Below are 10,563 nucleotides of genomic sequence, written 5' to 3' on the forward strand. Positions count from 1 at the left end.
GTATCTTTTCGGGGCGAGAAGTTGCGTCATTTATATTACGCAGTCGTCCACCTTTCTGTCGAGTCCCCAACACAACAAAGAGGCCACTTGGCGGCCGGGTAGAATAGGTGAGCGCGCGAGTACGGCGTTGACGGCGAAATAAGAGCCGACCACCGCGCTATCTTTCGCCAGCCGTGTACGCTTTTTGTCTTTTCCTTTCTTTACCTTCGGCCCACTTCTCGTTCACGATTGCGCCAACTCAGCGCACGGTCCGAACTCGCCTCTTGCGAGGAGCACGAAGCTCACGGCTACGAGCTGCCCGCGATGTAGGCAACAGCGAGCCTCCCGAGGCACGAGGAAGAGTGCGGCGTCAAGTGACGCGGCCCGTCGAATATGTGCCGAGCCGCAACTCGCACTGCAAGCCGGGCCCCGGGGCGAGCGGCCCTCGAGACATGCGCCACGGCTGCTCCTAAGAGGATTAGCGCACGTCCTCGCGCGTGGGCTCGCTCACTGCAGTTACTGCTGGCCATTTTAATTAGGCTCACGCAAGCGAGGTGGCTTCACATCGCGCCCCCTTTCCAGACGCTCTCCCCGCCGCCGTCTTCTCGCCTGGAGCCCCACTCTTACGCGGTGTACGGTGCTGCGAAACGGGAATGAAATATCTCTTGGATTTGTTTCACCAAACCTACGGTGGCACTCTCTTCTTGTCCCTCGTTCTTGCCTTCTTCGGAAATTTGCTCTCTCTCTCTCTCTCTCTCTCTCTCTCTCTCTCTCTCTCTCATTTTTTTTTTCGTCGCTATTCTTCGTTCCCCGCCCTTCTACGACACCTGGGGCTCATGCAGCTTTTCTTTTGCTTTCCCTCCACTTCACCCTGCCGCGACTGTTTGATGTGGCTTCTAGCGTTTTGTTCTCTCTCTTCTTTCTTTTTTCTTCTCAGAATTCGTCGCTCGGTCTATTCTTTTCCTGGGAAAAGCGTATTCTCCCGGCGCACATATTTCTTGGACTTGTAATTGGTAGCGTTATCCGACGTCGGAAGTCGCTTGTGCGGGTCATATACAAGGAACACGTGGACGGGCCGGATTATGTCCGCCTGGAATGGAGCCAAACTGTGATGTTTGCCTGGAACGACAATGTCCAGAGATGTGTGGTCGTCTAAAGCTTTTGTGCGGAAAGTCAAAACAAGGGCAGAAGGAGGTAGGAGGGGGGGGGGGGGCGGTCGGATGTTAGGCGCCAGCTCCGCCACTAGAGACCGGCGATGCCATCTTGGTGGCGTAGAAATATACATCACGTGACACCACCGACTCCACGCTGAAATCAATTCAACAACCGTGTAACTTCGCCCATGTTGCCGTTTTGTCATTGCTATCAGACATTTGTGTAGCGACTGGCGTTTTTATTCTTGCACCTTTAAAAGAAGATTCCACAATTACGAATGCCTTGCTTTCCCTTAAGTTTTTCGCATAGCCGAGACATCGGCATGGGCAAAACGCTATGCTCTTAAGGAGCGGAAGAACCTCTGCATTTTCCCACTCGGACACTATGAATTTCTGTACTACACTGACCCTGAACTTTAATCAAAGCTCCAAAGACGGCTACCCCTAGATTTAGAGACACTGTACCATCGGCTACGACTTAACATGGCGTACACAAACAGCCTACTCTATCACCTTGGACAAACTACAAGCCCCTGTTGCCACAACTGTGCCGCTGTATATGGAGTCGATCGAACATGGTCTGCTAGAATGTAGAGCGTACAGTGACGACAGGTCTATATACAGGGCAAGTATGAGAATAATCTGTCAAGGCCTCTTGAAACTAAAGCGCCATATTAGGTCCCTGACACTTTCAATCAATGCAACGTCAAGCACTCCATTTCATGTTTGGTTACCTTAAATCAATTGACTTCCTCTCAAAGCTTTAGCTGTTATTTGGACTATATACATCGTATAAAAAGCCAGCAGTGAAGTCAAGAATACTCTTATATTCGGACAAGTAGGACTCAAAAGCGAAATCACGAGAGCGAGTTGTGTTATTTTATTTTTATTTTTAACCTTCTTCTAGAGCCTTTCTCACCCCTCTACCCTTCTTTTGTAGAGTAGCGTATGCAAGCGAATACTTCTACGCCGACAAGCCCCTCTGCCTTTAAAATGAAGAGCTCTCTCTCTCTCTCTCTCTCTCTCCCTTAAATTTTGCAACAGAATTGTATTTATTGGTCTGCATCGCTCAATAAAACAGTTGGAATTATGTTCTGCCTGTTTCATCCGGATTTCTAGGTGCCAGCGGGCAGCGAAACCACTCCATGTCTCTGCAGAAACTCACTTCTCTGATGGCGAAGTGGGCCTACGATGGCGGTTTTTCCTTTTTTCCGAAGACGAACGAGGCAAGCTAAGATGCCAATTAATGATGCAGACCAAAATATGTGATCTTAATGCAAAAGATGAGGCAAAAAGTAAAGAAAAGGCATCGTTCAAGCTCCTATCTTCCGTTGTCAGGCATTTGCGTTTGGACGTGGCAATTATGAACAGCTGGTGTCTAAAATCAACAAAATTTGTCATTGTGCTTCTGAACGAGGACATGACATCATCTTTCAGTGGCTGCCGGGTCATTGTGGCATCGTTGGTAATCACTTCGCCGATGACGCTGCCCGACGTGCCCAGGATAGCGCACCGACACTCCTTATACCTTTATCGAGAGTAGACGCTGCAAGAGAGCTTCGCTGTCTCGGTCGTACCATCACATTAAGTTACTGGCATGCACCACAGAACTCTAAGTGTCGTTTATACAGCCTCGACCCATCACTGAAACTTACATTACCAGCAAACCTTTCATGACGTGACGCAGCACTGCTGTGTCGGCTGTGGGTAGGAGTAGAATTCACCAACTCCTACAGATATCGTATTGGAATGGCGGACTCACCAATGTGCGCTAAGTGCAAGTGTGAGGAGACCATCAGTAATCTCCTGTGCCACTGTTCTCGCTTTGACAACCAACGTCAGACTCCCCAGTGTGCCTTGAATAAACTGGATGACAGGCCACTTACAGAAGCAAAGATCTTGGGAGCCTGGCCTCACAGTTCATTAGCCCAGAAAGCAGTTCGAGCGCTTCTTCACTACCTGAAGATAACAGATTTCAGTGCTCGACTGTAGACATGCTGCACCTAGCTTAGTACATGTGCAAGTGCGCCATAGACTCATGCTCTCTGTCTCTCTCTCTAATTCGCGTTTGATATTATTTTGTTTATTCCTAGTTTTTCTTGCTTTCTTTTCTTGCCTGCATCGTGTTATCACAGACATTTCATCTGAGGTAAAAAACGACGGATTTAGCATGCCTAACATCGTCAGCTTCCATCAAACTCTATCTTGGTCTCTCTCTCTCTCTCTGTCTTTCTTTTAAAGTTGTTAGAATGAAAACGCAGGTAACTTTATGCCTTTATTGTATGCATCAGGATCACTGGTAAGCTATCGTTAAACTTTCTGGAATTGTTCATTGCTCGGTACTGTTTACAGAAGAGAGAGAGAGAGAAAAAAAAACGAACGTATTCGACCGAAACCGGCGTGAGTTCCTCGCTGCTACCGGTGCATGAAGAAGGTACGATGGGGCTGAAGAAATGCTAGAAACAGCCACTGTTGACCACGCTGCACGCGGGAAGCCATCCGAGGCGTCGGAAACATTTTGAGACCCTTGTCATGTGGTGACGCATAACACGTGACTGGAAGCTCTTCTGAATATGCCTCCACTGGATGGTACCCGCGCCCAACAGACGTACCCTGGTGGAATGTGCATCTAATTTATTTTGTTTCGCACATATACGCCTTTATTTCGTCTAAAATAGTATTTGCGTTTCTCAGTTTGCAGTCTGCAATACACAATGCGTGTTTAACGACTGGTGGCCCTGTGTCGCAGGATTTCAGCACGCGAATAATCTCCACCATGATGCGTTTCACACGTACTCGATGCATGTGGTTTCCCGACAAGTGCTGCTTAGCAGAAAATAACGCTGCAGCTGGAACGTCGCTGACATGGATCAAAACACAAATTCAGCAAGTCTGTTGGAGTCGCATGCGATCCAAGGTGCTTGCAGTACGGGACTGTTTGATAAGAAGCCTCCTATTCCATGAACAGTCCCAGTAAATTCGTCGTAGTTGGAAACCCCAAATTATGCGAGCCAAAGCCACATCATGCTTAACCTGTCAACGTTCAACACGGGGGATCGCGCAGCGCGTCAACTGAAGGCAGACGCTTCGGTTCGATTCCCGTCAATAGCACCAGAAATAAAGCCTTAGTTTTCATCGCCCGCATGGCGAACGCATCAATCGGATTGGATTTTATTTACTTACCTTTGGATTCAAAATGGCTATGGCTAGATTGTGGGTTTTCCCTGTGAGATCACGCATAATGGCGCAGCCTTCACAGCTAAATTCGATTTCTGTGTGAAGCAAACGATGGTTAACTGACCAAAGAGCTTAAGAAAATTTTTATATTAAAGTTCGTTGCATATTCTCGCCCGCTACGTACGAAAAGAAAATGCCTTCTTATGGTTGAATACGGCACAGAACGGTCGCGGTACATACATAACTGATTTGGCGATGGTGGGTCCAGGTTGGAAGTGCATCCATGAACCGAGTACGGTCTGACCGCAGGAGAATCACGACTATATTGTTTGCTCTGACAAACAAGTTTACGTTCCACCGATAGGGTGCACTGCGCATGCGAGACGACGCCCAAAGAAAAGCGGTCGTTCCGTGTCCCATATTACCCCGTTAGACGCGCGATGCGCATATTGTGTCGGATACGTATTACTGACTAGGTCCCTCTTCTCATGCAGTGGCGTTCGTAGGGATGCCGCCGTTATTCGTGTGTGGCGTATATGAACAGCCAGCATCCGTGCACAGGATAATGTGGACATGGACGGCACCGTCGAGCCGCGCATCCAGCTGTAATACGCGAACACATTTTGTGGGGTCCACTTCCTCCAAGCGCGCAGTTTATATATACGGATCCCGAAGCTTATGCCCCAGAAAGAGTTGCTGACTATTAGCGGTCTATGCACCCCATGGGTCATATACAGTATGGAGCCCTTGCATTGCCGCCCAATTCGCGCTAAAATTGTTTGAGTTATCGCGATCCTAGACCGTTGGCATCAACGCTGGAGTGGGCGCCTGGCCGAACATGCATGCGTAACATGCTTTTCGTGCAGAAGCACGTATCTTACGAATCGCAAACAGCTTAGTATACGCTAGAGCTGTTCGCATCAGCCAATCGGGATAGCAAATACAACAGCAGAGAAGGCGGCCGCGCTAATGATGAGTTCTAACGAACAAAAAGCCTTGCGAATTCAGCCCTATATATATTAAATCGAGTTCTTTAAACTGTGCGGCACGCCAGTGCCCAGGAATGCCCCGAAATAGTTCGACAGGAGGTGTCGCGCTAACTGAGACTGCTTATTAAGTGCGGTGTGCTTTATACTAGTCAAGTAGCATAAAGCCTTGATGAAGCATTCAGTTTATAGGAAAACACAGTGAACACAACGTCCCCACGACATGGATGTACACCAACACAATCTACAGTCACTCTGTTGCAAATGCTTGCAAAACGCAAGAATATACTAGCACCTATGTTTGCCTACCGTTATTGCTGAGCCATCGTCGCTCGACGTAGCCGTAGCCAAGCCCAGAGTGAAGTCAGATTGATGACGCGACTTCACGAAACCGTGCTTCGTGCTGTTTCTTATACGTGCCCCGTCGGTATACGTATAGGCAACGCTTGAACACGCGTTAGATTCTTGGCCACATTGTCATTATGCGATGGCAAACGCAATAGTTTTTACAAAGCCAAACAAGACACTGGAACACATGAAGATGGAAACTTGATGTGATGAGCAGTAGTGCAGGGGTTGTCGCTTGGAGCCAGCGACATCCCTTGTTGCAGACAAGCCTTGTTTCACCACTGAGGATCAAAAGTTGTTGCCTGACATAGAGTCCGTACGGTTTGTTCTAAACGTAATATATCCCTATGGCTATAGTCCAGAGCGGTCCTTTACTTTATTCGTTCTTTCCTCCTACACTGATACATGCAAATTACTCGAGACAATCCAGCGAAATTCATGAGGTTTTTCTGCAGGAATGCCTATGTGTGTTGGTAATGCTACTGCCACGCAACCGTACAGCGGCGGAATGAGTTATAAGCGCCTTCTCTTTTCACTGCAATAAAAGCATCCTTTTCTCTTTCGCCGACGCCCTCTGCACGTGCGGGTGGGCGAACTGCTTTTTGAACGAACTTCCACTGCCTGCCCAACTTAAGTCCGCAAACACACACACGCACAAGATACAAAAATATAAAGACCAAGGAGAGAACGACAACACACTCTCCCCGAAGTCCGCACCAGCGAGTTTGGCCTTTGTCGACCTGCCGACTTCGGGACGCCCTAATCCCCAAGACAAACCTTTTTCTGCCGGCGCTCACGTAATACGTTTCCTTTTTTTTTCGTTGCCTCTCCTTTCCCGCACCGAACTTGGCGTCACTTCTGCTGGAGCATGCGAGAGTGATAATAATAATAATAATAACAACGATATGGACAACAAAGACGAACTCTCCAGCGAGGGTCCGCATGCATATGCACAGGATTACGAAGTGGCGGCGGTGGCGGCGACCGTTTCAAAAAACTTCGCGGCCTGATTCGTATTCAGCGGCCGGCGTGCGTGCGCTGGCAAAACAGCGGCGGGGGCGGCGTCTCCCCAAGGAGCGCCGAGCGCGCGGCCCGGGCCAGCAAGAAAACCCGGGGCCGCTGCTGAGAGTGCGGCAGCAGCAACAGCAGCAGCGGCGGCTGCGCGCGGCCGAATTTGCACAGGGCACACCGTCTAACAGCTCGCGCAAACAGCCTGTTGTCGAGGCGTGCCTCATTCGTGTGCGCGGCCGAGCGCGCCTTATTTGGAATTCAGGAGATCTTGGGGCGAAGAAAACGAGATTTAATTAAACCCCACTGGGAAGGGGGGGGGGGGGCACACCTTGAGCACGGATCGTGCAGCTTAGTTTCTGAGGATACTCCTCCCCTTCAAACGCGACACGCGAACACGTATGACCCCTCTACTGCTGCAGTATCGTGGTCGCCTGGGCGCCGTGTTCTCTTACCACTACAGAATGCCTGATGGGTGCAACGGCGCTGCACCGGCGGGCACGTGCGATGCACTGTGTGACTGGATGCCGATAAACGTGCGATGCTTACGTGAGATGACAACGATCATTATATCACCCGGGCGCCTATTCTCGACATTTTTGCTACCATAAAGCAAGCATGGGTAAACTAGAGCTGCTGCGACGACGAGACGATGACTTGACGAAACTCTCCCAATGATGTAACACCAGCCAGCGCAATTATCCATCGCGATTTGGCAACAGCGCGCTGCGCGGACTTAGCACTTATGCATTCATTGCCCCCAACGAATCCGAGCAGGATTCATTCAGCCGTATCGCCGCATGCCCTGCTGTTTGCGGGACCGGGTTTTAGCGGTGTGAAGAACAACGGACACACAAGTCATGCCATCGTCCTGTCGCTTTTGACATGTTATCTTTGTTTGCGACGCACAGGCACGTGTCTGCGCATGCGCGTCCATCGGTTTGTCTTTTCTGTATGGGCTTCGTCTTGTCCGATTATCCATCCGTTCTGCCTGCCCGTTTGTCTGCCTGTCGTTTGCGAGCCTTACACGCTTTGACGGACTTAGCTTCCTCTCAGAGGTATGTCACACGTTGCAAAATTTTGACGGTATTAAGAAATTTTTGCAGATGTGACTTGCATGCAACAGTCATCCAATTTCAATCTCATTTTTGAAGGTTGTTGTTGTTGTTGTTGTTGTTGTTGTTGCAGTTGTTGCCTCAAAACGTGGCTCGTATCCATGAGGGGATTGGCCACACTGGATGGATTGAAACGTACACCCAACATATCAAAAGGGGTAAAGGCGAACAATGAAATACGAAGCATTTGGCAACAAACCGATAACACAGATTTTGAGAGGACCTATGCATAAACTTAGGAATAAAAATAAAATAAAATGTCATACGGTCGGGGGGGGGGGGGGCGGGGGGTACCCTAGCAGCTTAACCTTCCGGACGCTTCAGTGAACGTTGTTGTTGCCTCAAAACAAGTGGTGGTGGTTGTGATGAGCTTCTTCTTCTTCATCTTTTTATTCTAATGAAAATAAAATTAATAGGGTTAGTTCTCTTATAATGGTGCTGGTTATTTCATTTCATATAGAAGTAATAATTAAGAATATTATGATTTAAAAAGAAACGGCACATGTTTCGGAAATGTAGAGCGGATGTAGTTAAAGAAAGCAAACAAGATCCTTGTATAGTTCGAGACACGCTGAAACGGCCACGATATGTAGTTGCACCATCACGTCACACTGATTCCCAACACATTCGAGTACTACGAGGAGGAGGAGGAGGAAGAAAAAAAAAAGCTTATTGATGTTAAGGAAAAGAAACGCGAGCCGGCTGGTCTTCTTGCATGTCCTGGCAGGGGCCCTCACAGCACATGGTTTCTGCGACTTCCACTGTCTCTCGGGCCCGCCGCACCAGCTGCTGCCCGTACCGCTGGTCCGAGCTTGACAACACGGCCTTTCACTGCTCAGTGGTGGGGTTAGGGATTGTGAGCTAACATCGTGCTGTGACGGGTATTCGGAGCTCCGATGAGGCCTACACTAGGCTGCGATGCGGTCCGACATGAACAGGCGCACAGATGAACAAAATACGCAGGCAACATAATACATGCGCAGAGACACAGCAGTCAAAGAGCGAGCTGCATCACGCGAGTGCAATCCAGTAAGTATAACACAATTTCAGACTACAAGCGCCTGTAGATAATCAGTCCAACTGACTTTATATTTTTTTGACAAAAAAACATCCTGGAAAGGAATATGGACTAAAAGCTGAATGAACAGCTTGACTAGGCCCATAAACCTCTACAAGGCCGCTACGCACACTCAGGCATGAACGCACACATTGAAAGAAAAGAAACGGTGCATGCTCTTCAATCCTAAGATAGATAGGTAATAAGAAAACAACAAGATTTCTTTTACATTAATGTTTATAACATTCACGCAGGACCTTGAGTAGAAGTGCAAATAATAAAAATGGTAACAGTCATTCAAATAGTGCAAACAATACACCAGTTCCAAAGAAGAAGAAAGAACATTTCTATATCTAAACCTATGATGTTCAATCCTATATAACAAACATGAGCAAAACATTTGGTATATTAATTTAACGCAATATTGCATAATAAAACACAACTAACATTAATAAAAAATAACGTAATTGACGTAAAACCGCAGTGCAGACAATACACCAGTTTAGAAGAACCATTTATACATCTCAAACTAATATAGTTACACAAACAATAGTATTCTATCATACAGAGACATAGGGACGAGGGCTAAGGTACCACTGGAGCCACTTGGCAGCGGGGCAGCGCACGGAGCAGAGTGCGATTTTCGTCAACTTGCATTTTACAGGCGAAACGCTCGACTACTGACCAAGTGCCTGCGGTTCAGCTGCATCAAGATACAGCGGCGTCGTCCTCATGCGCCGGTGAATTGACTGGTTTTGTGGACACGTGACACACTCGCTTCGCCTGGCTTAAAAGGACGCCACGATCATCGCTGGAACCACTTGGCAGTGGGGCAGCGCACGGAGCAGAGTGTGACTTTCGTCAACTTGCATTTTACAGGTCTGAACTCTCATTACTTCTGCTAATTTTTGTACGTACTGCCTCTGCTGCCTCTGCTACCTTACAGTCAAATTTTTGCTGCCCGACTGTCAAATTTTTGTACGCCTGTGTTTGAATCGTAACCTGTCCCAAGGGGAACCGAGATAGGAGACCTAAAACGCGAATTCCGGAAGGAGTTAAGGGAACTAAAACAATCCTTGGAATTCATAAACAAACAGTATGAAGACATGAAAGAGAAATGTGCTAGCGTCAAGGAGGAGAACGCAGCTTTAAAGGTGTCCAATGATCTTTTGGCTCAGGAGGTGGACAAATTGAAGGCTCAGGTCCGTGATAATTCTCTCAGGATAACAGCTCCAGGTTCAGTACTCAAGAAACAAAAACGTCGAAGTGAAGGGAATTCCAGTCGCAAATAACGAGAACCTCGTGAACGTGCTTGGAAAAGTAGGTGAAGCGCTGGGCGAGCCTATAAATGAGCAGGACATTGAGGTTTGCCATCGTGTTCCTGTGCGGAACAGTGGGACGGATGGAACAGATGGGTCGAACTAGAACATTGTTGTGGTCTTTAACCGGCGGTCGAAACGGGACGCAGTTGTAGAAAAAGCACGAAGGACGAGGTTCACTACAACTGAGCTAGGATTTGCCACTGAGCAACCCGGGTTTGTTAATGAGCACCTGGCCCCTCAACTAAAGAAGCTACTTGGAATGACTGTGGCGAAGAAAAAGGAAATGAAATGGCGCTGTGCATGGGTGAGGGGAGGCAAAATGTTTGCTCGTAAGACTGAAAGTTCCCGTGTGCTACGTGTAACATGTGAAGCCGACTTGGAAAAGGTGATGTAGTTCTTTCCTATCTATTGGCGCGT

This window comes from Dermacentor variabilis, chromosome 1, assembly GCF_050947875.1.
Source record: "Dermacentor variabilis isolate Ectoservices chromosome 1, ASM5094787v1, whole genome shotgun sequence".
Classification (NCBI taxonomy): domain Eukaryota; kingdom Metazoa; phylum Arthropoda; class Arachnida; order Ixodida; family Ixodidae; genus Dermacentor; species Dermacentor variabilis.